The sequence below is a fragment of the Megascapheus bottae genome, chromosome 17, assembly GCF_031878675.1.
Source record: "Megascapheus bottae isolate mThoBot1 chromosome 17, mThoBot2.hap1, whole genome shotgun sequence".
NCBI classification, from domain to species: domain Eukaryota; kingdom Metazoa; phylum Chordata; class Mammalia; order Rodentia; family Geomyidae; genus Megascapheus; species Megascapheus bottae.
The window spans coordinates 31,007,240-31,018,708 of record NC_143525.1 but is presented as its reverse complement, the minus strand read 5'-3'; the positions used below and the strand labels follow the sequence as shown (position 1 = coordinate 31,018,708).

Sequence of the window (11,469 nt, the reverse complement as noted above, 5' to 3'; positions counted from 1 at the left end):
CGGCCCTGCCCGGGAGGCCAGCGTTCCCTTCCCAAGCCGGGAGCAGCGCTTGCATGCGGGATGGCTACTTCCTCTGTGCCGGCGCGGGGCACCCCGCCTCCCGACTGCCCACCAGCGGCCACGTTCAATTCCCCGTGGCCAGCCATGCCCAAGCCCTGGGGAGAGGTAGCCCCTTCGCTCCGTGCGTGCGTGTGAGTGTGTGATCAGTAAACGTGCGGTGTGTACGCGAAGGTGGTGAAGTCCTATTCGTGGCTCTGGAGCACAATGGAAAAGGTCCAAGACAGGGCCCGGGAATCCGAACGCACCGAATCCAGATCCCGCCGCCGGGGCACTCGGCCGGGTCCTGGAGAACCCGCCGCCCACTACACAGACTGGACAGGCCACGCCTCGTGCTCCGGGAGCTGCAAGTCGCTGCCCCGCTCGGCTTTGCACAGTGCGGTCTGGGGGCGGAAGTGAGAATGAACCGAGAGGAAAAGGGTTTCGGAAGAAAAAGTTACTGTAGAGAGGAGAGAAGTACACACACCGGATTTACCGACTTCAAGTCTCCTCCTCCAACTAGAGGCACGGACGGGGTTCGAACCCGCGATCTTCGGTTTACGAGACCGACGCCTTACCACTTGGCCACCGCGCCTGACAGCCGAGCAGAGGGTGGAAGCTCTCAGTGGAGGGGAGGCGGCGCGAGTGGGGCGAGTGAAGCAGCCTCGCTGGGCCCGCCCCTTTCGTCAAGCCCCGCCCACCCGGCCCCGCGGGTTCGCTGATTGGGCAGCTCCAGGCTTCCCTCGGCCCAGGGCCTGCGAACCCCGCCCTCAGTGAGACGCCCCTGGAGCTGGCGGTGGCGCGGGAAGAGATTGGGGCGGAGCCTGAGCTACGCAGCCACGAGGTCGGCTGGCGCTGATGCGGGGAGACGGGAGGAAACCGGGTGGAGGTGGACGGGGGGTTCAGGCTGAAAGGACGACCGGAGGTGATCTTGCCCACCGGCGATCGCTTCCACCACGCCCCGCTCGGGTGCGGAGTGGCAGCCTAGCGGGCGTCCTCTGAGAGCGGGGACGCACGGGCCTGGAAAGCGGACGCCTGCGGACCGTCGGGTGGAGCCGCAGCCTGCCGGGCTGAAGGAACGATCGTGGAGCTCAATAAAGCACTCGTGAGTGACAGCACCACGCCGACAACCACCAGGGACCAAGACCTACAGGGCCACAGGACGGACGGGGACGAGGGGGCATGGGAAACCCAGCCAGAAGTTCAGGAGTGAGCACTGCTGATGGCTTGGTTAGAGGCACACAGGCTGTTTTCCTTTGCTTTAAGCTTTATTTCAGTTAGGTTGCAATGTTTAGTAAAGTGAACGGGAAAGAAAGAGAGAGAGAGAGAGAAAGAAGAAAGAAAGAAAGAAACAAAGAAAGAAAGAGAGAAAGAAAGAAAGAGGCAGTCTCAGGAGCTTTCCCACTAGTCCAAATAATCAGTGTGCTCTGAGAACTGATCAAGTCTACCTTAAACTTACCCAAGAGAGCACTTGAGGAAATGACTCCTGGGGCTTAAGAGTTTGCAAAGAAAAATGCTTCTCTCCAGGATGGCCTCCTGTCTTGACGGGCTCTGGCAGATTGCTTGGTTTAAAGGGATGGTCCAACGTGTGTGTTGTCATGACAAGTGTAAGGAAGGCACTAGCCTTCAATCTCTGAGTCCCTGATAACAGTGTGACAGGAAGGCATGAGTAAACCGGCCAGGTGTCAGATGAAAAGAGAACACTGAAGCGCGCACACCTAACCTACTATTTCATCAGAAATACTGGTGGTGTTAGACTGCTCTTGGCACATGGTATCAGATGTGCCTTCATCTGTGTCTGGGTTGTGTACTGTCTATCTATGCTTCACTAATAAACCTTCTGGTGTATTCCCAATAATTTTTGCAACATCATGAATTTGGTACCCTCAGAGGACCAGGTAGACACCTCCTCCCTGGCCATCGTTACACCGTTACCATCAGGGTCACAACCACAGTAGTTGGAACCACGGGGAAAATGTAATTGGTGGTGGGATTCGTGGGGGACAAAGGCCTAGGTAAGGTTTTGGGTTATATTCTGTGAAAGAGGCAAAAATGAGGGACTGGGAGTGTGAGTGCTTATACTACTGTATATTTTGGTACAGCTTTTAGTTTGTAGATCTTTAATTTTACAAAAAAGAAAAAAACCCACATATTTTTGTGTGTGCCAGACCTGAGGCTTGAACTGAAGGCACAGAGGTTGTTCTGGAGCTTTGATGCTCAAGCCTGTGGTGCTTTACCACTTGAGTCACACTTCTGCTTTTGGCTTATCTTTTCGTAATTAATCAGAGATTAGACTTTCTTGGACTTTCCTGCCCTGGCTAGCTTTGAATCTTGATCTTCAGGTCTCAGCTTCCTGACTGGTTAGGATTATAAGCATGAGTCACCCACCAGTGTCCAATTTAAAATTAATGAAATAATATCCTTCTGTCTTGGTTTGATCTGTTCTAGGGGAGGGGAGGAATCTGGGCTTACAGGTGTCAAGCTTCTTAGCAAGGCTAGATTGGACCACTGTGCTCCCATTTATGCCTTCTGTAGCTGGATGACAGCCATGCCCCTCCATTCCCATATTGTATTGGTTGAGATGGGGATCTCAGAACATTTTCCCAGCTAGCCTCAGATTATAATCCTATCTCTACTTCTTGAGTAGCTAGGAATATGGGTGTGAGCACCACACCCAGTAAGTTTTTTGAGCTGTAAAAGTTTTGTAAATTGATTTTCTATATTAGTACCTTATCAGATATATGCAAGTGTTTTATCCTATTCCATTTATTGGCCATTCGCTCTTTTCTTTAGAGCTAGGCAATTTTTAAACATTGTTTTATTTAATTTGCTTTCCACGTTGTGCTTTTATAGTTCCAGGGGCTGTGTGACTGTGTGTGTGTGTGTGTGTGTGTGTGTGTGTGTGTATACACATGCATGCACAGGTGTACATATTTTGTGTGGAGATTGGGGGAGGGCCTGTTTTACTAGGTAGCTCAGGTTTGCCTCAAACTTTCAGTCCTTCTGCCTCAACCTCCTGAGTGTTATGAGTAGCAGGTACAGATCTTAACTTCAGGGCTTTAATGTACTTTGCTGAGCTTGAGCTTTTCAGCTCAAGGCTACCACCATACCCCTGGGCCTGGACGTTGTCCCTGAGCTCTTCAGCTCCAGGCTACCGACCTACCCCTGGAACCACAGCCCCACTTCCTGTTTTCTAGGGATTAATTGGAGGTAAGAGTTTCACAGATTTTTGTGCAAGGGCTGACTTTGAACCTTGATCCTCAGTTCTCAGCCTCCTGAGTAGCTAGAAGGGCATGAGCCACTGCGCCCTTATTTTTTTTTATTTTATGTAATTCTTTTTTTTTTTTTTTTTTTTTTTACTCCTTTCCTCTCTAAGCCCCTGTCATGCATGAGTCACCATCAACCCTGGGCCACACTGACTGCTTCTCTCTGTGGGTCACTGGGGTTCCATCCCAGTCCATTCTCAGTTGTGTAGGAGTAGGAACCAGATTGTATCTTTCTCCTAAGGGAGAAGAGAGGGGAGGAAAAGAGATAGGGGAAGGAGGGAGGGGAGGGGATGGGAAAGGGAAGGAAAGGAAAGGAGGACAGCCCTGGGAAGGGGAGAGGGAAGAGAGAGAGAAACAAAGAAAAAAAAATTTCCATTTCCAGGAGCTCATTTTGATAAATATTATATGATCAGAGATGTGTAGATTTTTCTTTTTTGAGTGAGGGCACAAGGATTGAAGCTCAGGGCCTCAGCCTGTTAGGTACTCAACCACTTGAGCCAAATCCCCAGTGTTTTAAATTGTTTTAGTAGTCTCCCATTTATGCCCAGGTCTCATTTTTGTTTCTCATCTAGCTGGGATAGTAGAGGTACACCACTGCAGCCAGCCTTTTTTTTGGGGGGGGTCGGTCATGGGGCTTGAACTCTGGGCCTTGGTGGTGTCCCTGAGCTCTTCAGCCCAAGGCTACCACCTATGCCAGGAGCCACAGTGCCACTTCTGGTTTTCTTGTAGTTAGAGATAAGAGTCTCTTGGACTTGCCTGAGCTGGCTTTGAACCAAGATCCTCAGATCTCAGCCTCCTGAGTAGCTAGGATTTCAGGCATGAGTCACTGTACCAGGTTTCAGCTTTTTTAATTGGTTGAGTTGCAGTCTCAAAACTTTTTTGGGGTCCTACCTGGCCTCAAATCACAATCTTCACTACCAAAGTCACTGCACCTGGCATGTTTACAGTTTTAAATATAGAACTTTGTACCTTGGCACACATACTTGAAATCTGACCAAAGTGTAGGAACTGGTTCTGAAGCTCAAAGTTCCTAAGAGGCAAGAATCAGGCTATATTTATCTTCACACAATGCAACAGTAAAATCATCCAATCATTCATTCCTTCAACAAACCCTCAGTAAGCACCAAATATGTGCCAGACATTGAGCTCCATGCCGGGGCCAAAGCAGTGAACTGACCAGCACAGATCCTCCTCCTCCTCCTCCTCCTCATCCTCGTCCTCCTCCTCCTCCTCCTCGTCCTCCTCCTCTTCCTCCTCCTCTACCTCTTCCTTTTTCTCCTCTACCTCTTCCTCTTTTTCCTCCTCCTCCTCTTCCTCCTCATCACCATCCCCACTATTCCTTTTTGAGATGGGGTCTACGCTGGCCTGGAACTCACTGTATAGCTTTCTGGCTGAGCCTCCTGAACGCTGGGAGTACAGACATCTGTGCCCATGCCCAGTGGAGATATGTTCTAAATATGCAAAGCTTAGTATGTCAGTTAAGTACTCAGGAGAAAACTAAAGCAGGAAATACAGTGTGTGGGTGGGGATGGAGGCTGCAGTTTTCAATAGAGCAGCATGGTACATTCGATGCAGTGACAATCTTTGCCTATTCCCCTTTCTTGATATAACCTGGACACATGGCTTACTTTGACCAAAGCAACTGGTGACAAGCTTTCAGCTTAAACCACCTTGCAGCTTCTGCCTCCCCTATCTTAGAACAGTTCTGAGACCACCATGTAAGACAAAAAGACCACAAGGCCTTGTTCCAGCCAAATAAGCAACGCATGTCAGACGTGGCAGGGGGCCAGTTGGCTCTTCCACCCAGCTGGCCTCAGTGAGTACAACTACAAATGTGAACTCAGGCACATCTGGCAGAGAAACTGCTAGCCAAACACAGAACAGGGAAAATGGTAAAGCAACCCTTCTTGCTGCAAGCCACAGTGACCTGAAGGTGCTGGGTGACCCAGTAATGCTGGTCCATTGACACAGGAGGTCACCTGCGGCTGCAGATCATTCTGTTTCAGTCTGCAGCCAGTGGTTATTTGCATGGACTAGATAAAACTGGTGATGCCAGGTGAATGTGGCCATAATCAGCATCTTCTCTGCTACCATTTAATCTCTTTATCCACACATGGAGAGTTGGCCATTACCCTGGATCCTGAGTTAAGGAAAAACAGAACAGGTTTCATCACAGGAGAGTGAAGGGTCAGCTTGACCCCTCCTCTCCTACAGTACTGACCATGCCCACTTCCCTTTGAAGGGGTTTTCCTAGCTGCCACAAAGCTTTGCATTCAGGCTGCTAGTTGGGGAGGGGAGAGAAGTCAACACCACTGGAAACCTGATAGAGTAGATGGTCACTTTTTTTTTTTTTCGTCATAGGGCTTAAACTCTGGGCCTGGGCACTGCCCCTGAGCTTGTCAGCTCAAGACTAGTGCTCTACCACTTTGAGTTACAGCACCACTTCTGGTTTTCTGGTGGTTAATTGGAGATAGGAGTCCCATAGACTTTCATGCCTGGGTTGGTTTTGAACCGCAATCCTCAGATCTCAGCCTCCTGAGTAGTTAGGATTACAGGCATGAGCCACCGTCACCCAGCTGATGGTCACATTCTTCAGGGTAGCTCATTTAGATTGCGCTTCCTATTTCAGGTTAGTGCAGCTTAGTTTTTCCCCTTGCAACTTTTCCTAATTCTTCTCCTTGTTGGAATTCACCTGTATCAAAATGCTTAAAGGTGTGGGGAGAGCTCACACGTGCAACATGGGATAGCAAAAACAAGGCCTCTTCAGAAGTCCCCAAAGGCAGAATCCCCAGCAAGCCTCACCCCAAAGGGGCCTTTTGTAGTACTTTTTTTTGTGTGCTAGTCCTGGGCTTTTGCTCAGAGCCTGAGCACTGTCTTTGGGCTTTCTCAAGGTGAGAGCTCTACCACTTGAGCCACAGCACCTCTTCTGGCTTTTTTCTATGTATGTGGTATGGAGGAATGGAACCCAGGTCTTCATGCATGCTAGGCAAGCGCTCTACCACTAGGCCAAACTCCCGGCCCTGTAGTACTTCTTTTTTGCACATGATGATCCTGTTGTGATTCTCACACAGCAGGACAAAACATACACCTCTACACACACACACACACAATTTGTCACATAGTGTCCATCCTAAGCTCTCACTTGGCACCTGTGAGTCACTGATGATACCGGCACTGTTCAGTGGCTGGGGACAGATTCATCCCGGACTTTCCAGGTCTTCCTGCCAGGCGTGGGGCAGCTTTCCATGCCCAGGTGGGTAAACCTAGTGAGCCAGGGTTTGTCTGCCCACTTGGGAGACTCAATGGCTGAGGGGCTGTGCTGGGAAGGGAAGGTTTGGGCCACAACGTTGGGCCTGGGAGGCCTATGGCAAGGAGAAAAAGGAATCTGGGGCTACTTTGGCCCTCGACAGTGTGGAGGTGCTCAGCTTCAGCAGCCAAAACCATACTTGAGGACGACTTGGGTTTGTAACCCAGAGGGGCCACTGTGGCTGACATGGAGGAGACATAGCCCCGGGATGCTATTAGCTCCCTGGTAGGCCCTCCTTCTCAGGGAAAGAGTTGACTGCAGAGATGACAGTTTGTCCACTTTTTCCCAGGATGGAATGGGGGTGATGCAGGGTCCTCTGGGACAGCAGGCTAGAAAGAGGAGCTGGAGGGGGCCCGTCTCACCCTGTCGCTGGGGGAAAGCATCAGTCAGCCCAATTATTACTGCACACTGTGCCTTCTCTTCCTGAGCCAGAGATGCTACCAGGAGCCCAGATCCAGGCCCTGGGCTTGCTTCTTCCACCCTCTCTTCCCCACCACAGAAACTCACAGCGAGGCAGACAAGAAAAGCCAACTGTTTATTTACACCTCATCTGTACATTACAGTTCCCTGGAAGGCGCCTGCCACAAACAGCCTGCTCCTTTTGGGAGAGACGCAGGCTGGAGGTGGAGAGCTCAGGACCTGGGACTCAGCCTTGAGGCCTCACCCCACTTTTCTTCTCCCTGGGACCTGAAAGTGCTGGTCCCATCCCAACCCTAAAGCTAAGTCCATTTTCAGACACAGGCTCCTGGAGCAAAAAACCCAAGTTGAACCCCTGGACAGTCAGAAGCAATCTGACAAACACTTGAGCAGAAAACCCAACCCCAATGCAGAAAGAGCCAGAAGGTCAGAGCTGCAGAGCTGAGTCCTGGAGGTGCCCTGTCCTGTGGCGGTCCTGACGCCAGTGCGGTCTTTAATGGCACTCTGGTCTGAGCACCTTGGGCAGACAAGGTGATCCTGGCAGGCAGGAGTGTAAAGTCTCTTCCTCCTAGGCAGGGTCTGTTCTAGACACCAGACGCAGTGGCCTGAAACCCAGACCCATGCTGGAGCACTGTGACCGATACAACCAGGGCTTCCTGTGGCCGGCAGGCGGGGCTGCACACCAGGCTCCCAGTGTCCCAGGTTCAAGGTGTACTCAGCCTTCTATAAATACCCACGACAGCACAGGAAGAGGCTTAAGGGAGGGCTTTACACAAAGTTACCCTAAACTAGCAAGGCTCCTGAACGAGCTGCAGGCTGGCTGGGGGACTACGGGGAGGGGGGAGCTGCGCTTCAGACAAGAAGGAACGATTCTGTACAGAGCTACCTAGTCTACAGCACAGCGGAGGCAGGGAAGCAAGGCCTGTCCCTGTGGGCAGATGTGCCTGCAGGTATGGCCGTCCACGGTACAGGCACAAGGCTAGAGCTGGATGCTATGCACACATTTATAGACAGGAGCACGTAGAAAAGGTTTAACGGGGAGAATCCCGTGACACGGAAGAGAAGGCACAAGGACAAGAACCCCAAACCATGCAGACAAACACAGAGCCTGTGCAGTACAGCAAAGCAGACAGCCCCAGCAGGAGGCAGGGTCACCTCAGGACAGAGGCACTTTGACCCACAGGAGAGGTGGCCCGAGATGCCATCCCCAGCTGGTGTCTCCTACGTTTCGGCCACAAGGGACAAGAGGAGGCTACGAGGTGTGGATACCAAGGGCATGGGAAGTGTGGTAACACTGCCTTTCACCAGCTTACACTTTCACCAACCAAAGCTTCTAGAAAGTGACTACCTTCTCCAGTGAGCCCCAGAGCGGTCTTGCCAGGCAGATAGGCTGCCCACCTTCACCAAACTCCCCAGAGGCAGGTCAGGGCCAGGAGGTCTCCAGCGAGGAAAGGGGTCCTCTGAGGCCCCTTTTGTAGCACCCCAGTCATACCAGCCTCAAGAGCCACCCTAGAATGGGAGACCTGGGGGCCCCAAAGGGAGGGCTCCAACCTAGAACTCATGAAACCTTCTACAAAGCCCCCAATCTGTCGGTGACCAAAGCCGCTTCCTTGGCATGCGAGGCATAGGGGTTAGACAGGGAGCTAGGTGCCTGAGGGTACAAACGTTGGCCTGGATGTCAATCAAACCCAATCTTGGCCGGCTGACATTGAAACTTCACAGGACACACAGCTGTGTCTTGCAGCCAGAAGCCCCTACAGTCCTGGGAAAATGGTCAGACCAAGTTCTGGTCGGGCCATCAAAGAGTAAAACTCTCTTGCCGCTTGTGGGTGGCACTGACCACTCCAGTATGTGATCCACAAGCAACGCTCGAAATCTAAGAGCCCTCAAAGCAGCTCTCATCGTAAGCCTGCCTGCTCTCCTGTCTCCACAGTGTGCTTTTCCTTGGCTTTGCCGTAATAAGCCTGTTCCTGGGTTTCCTGTGTCCATCCTTGAATTCTTTCCCTGGCAAGACCAAGAATCTTCTGTTCCCATCCTGGTGACGTGCTCCATTCCAAAACTTCCCCCGATCCAGTCACGGCTAGAGTTAGTTTTAGACTTTCCACTGGACTACACACAGTGGGCACAAGCAGGAGGGAACGTCTCCTGTCTCACCAGGTCTTGCTGTAGGTTCCATCCAAGTATTAAGTCCCTCCCTGTAACACAAAGCCTCCATTTATGCCTCTCAGACCATCAGAATCAGGCCGGACAAGATTCAGACCGGCCAATGGACTAGCACCTCCAGAAGCCTGAGCCAGGTGCTGGTCCAGCTCCCCCATGGGGAGAGGCGAGGGCTCCTCATGTGTTGTCAGGAAACAGGCAAATCCCACAAGGTCAGGGCCCAAGCAGACCACAGAACAGGGTCAACTCTCATCCACATCCAGTGACCTCAGGGGCAGTAGGCATCCTGCTCACCTACTCTTCAGAGTTCCTGATTTCTAGGGTAGGGACTTGCCAGGCCCACCAGTCCTGGGGTGAGAGAGCCTCCCATCTAGGGTGAATGCACAGTGACAGGAAGGTCATCACCTACACACCCACAGCTCAGCCAACATCTCCACCGTTTTTCTCTACCTCTGGCTAACAGCTTTCCCTAGGAAAGGTCCCAGCCTTGAGCTGATCATTCACATCACCTGGACAGATCTTTGAACAATTCGGTGCCTGGCCAACCACACACCAACGAATACCCGACCTCTTCAGATCAGTCCAATTATCTGAATTTTAAAAATGTCCCCAGGCGATGCCCATGCACAGCCCAAGTGGCAAACCACCGTTTCCAGTCCTGAGGCTCTGAGAGGTTCCTGAACACTTGTGGTTTTAGGATGTCAGAAAAAAGGTTAAAAAAAAAAAAAGGAATTCCTCTCTGATGATTCTCAAAGCTACTGTTTAAATTAAAACCACTGAGGTCTAACTTTGGCCAACTCTGTTTTTAAAGCTAGAGGCAGGGCTTAACAGCAGAGCATCTCTCTGGCACATGCATGGTCCCGAGTTCAAACCCAGCTGATTTTGTTTGGCTTCCTACTGAAGTACAGCTCTGTTGCGCAAATATGAATCTTCTATAGAACCCCCGTCTGCACTCTGCGCCCCTGTCCCAGTCACTGCTGAGCTTCAGGCAAGATACTGCTGGTCAACCGCCAGCCCTTGGTAGGGTTATCAGGCTTGGCAAGAACAACAGAAGCAACCAACCTCCCAGTTCTTCCACTTCCAGTCAAACTGGGCTCATCTGGAGCCTATGTGCCATTCTGGAGTCCAGGGCACCACTACATCAATGAAGTTGTAAAATGTCGTGGAACCGGAAGTCTTAAAGACACGTTTTTAAATATGATTCAGGTATTACAAGGAACATATTGGTTCTGAAAGTTTCCAACTGTTGTCTTTCTGAAATTCAAATCTACCTGAGCACCATGTATCTGCCAGCTAGTGAGCTCACATGAGAAGTCAGCAGAACTCCTTATGGAAATGAGGCAGGGAGGCAGAAAATAGAGCTGGGGAGCAGATTCCCCACCAAAGAAAGTTCTGGACTTGTAGAGGATGGGGATGGGGGAATGGAGGGGGTGAGGAAGTAGTTCTGGGACCACCAGACCATCTGTGCCCATCACCATAGCTTTCCAGCCCAGAAGCCTTAAAAAGCTAAGACTGAGATTTTTATAAGAAATGTATTCGAGCTGAAGTAAGAAAGTCAGATTACACTTGAAATGAGTGTTGCATGAAATTCCGCTCCTCATTTAAAAGCCTATCTTCCAGAAGTCCTCTGGCCCCTAGCCAAGCCTAGAGGGTGTTTCCTAGAGAAGTCTGTTTTGTGGCGCCCCCTACAGGGAGACCATTTTTCTGTTCCAGTTCACCTGGCAGAAATTCTTTCCCATACTGGGTCTCTAACTCCATCTTCCAAGGCCTCCAGAAATCCCCACCTGCACAGCTAAGGAGCCGTGTAAAATGCTGGTGCCCGAGGGAAGCCCCGGGAGCGGGACTGACCGGGCTGCCTCTTCAGAAATAACCCAGACCACACTCCTGTCATGATTTGTCTTTTCCCATTCCTTCCTACTGGCAGATCCTCAAGACCTCACTCCCCTGCCTTTCAGCTCTGCCCACATCTGCTCAGACCCTGGGGGATGCTGCAGAACACCGTTTCCTGAGTGAGCCCCCCTCCCACCTTTACCTCATCTTCTTGATGTGGTTAGCTCATCAACCCACTGTCTGATGCATGAGACAACCCCCATCTATGTGGTTAAAAGCAAATCACAAGCTCCAAAGCCCAGACTCCAGCCTGCCTCCCTCACGCAGGGGCATGCCTCCCTCACCTCTCCTGCCCCTCCCTTCTCTGCATTCACTGCTCTGTCCTTCCCAACATGCCCAAACCTTCCATTTTACACTAGCAGTGCCGAGGGAAACAAGAAACTGCAAGGGAGG

General features: G+C 51.3%; 1 non-coding gene across 1 annotated transcript; it reads right to left on the bottom strand.

Moving 5' to 3' along the window:
* Positions 1-559: 559 nt before the first annotated feature.
* Trnat-cgu (transfer RNA threonine (anticodon CGU)) lies at positions 560-631 on the bottom strand. Its single transcript has one exon. It is a non-coding gene; the product is annotated as a tRNA-Thr (tRNA).
* Positions 632-11,469: the final 10,838 nt, after the last annotated feature.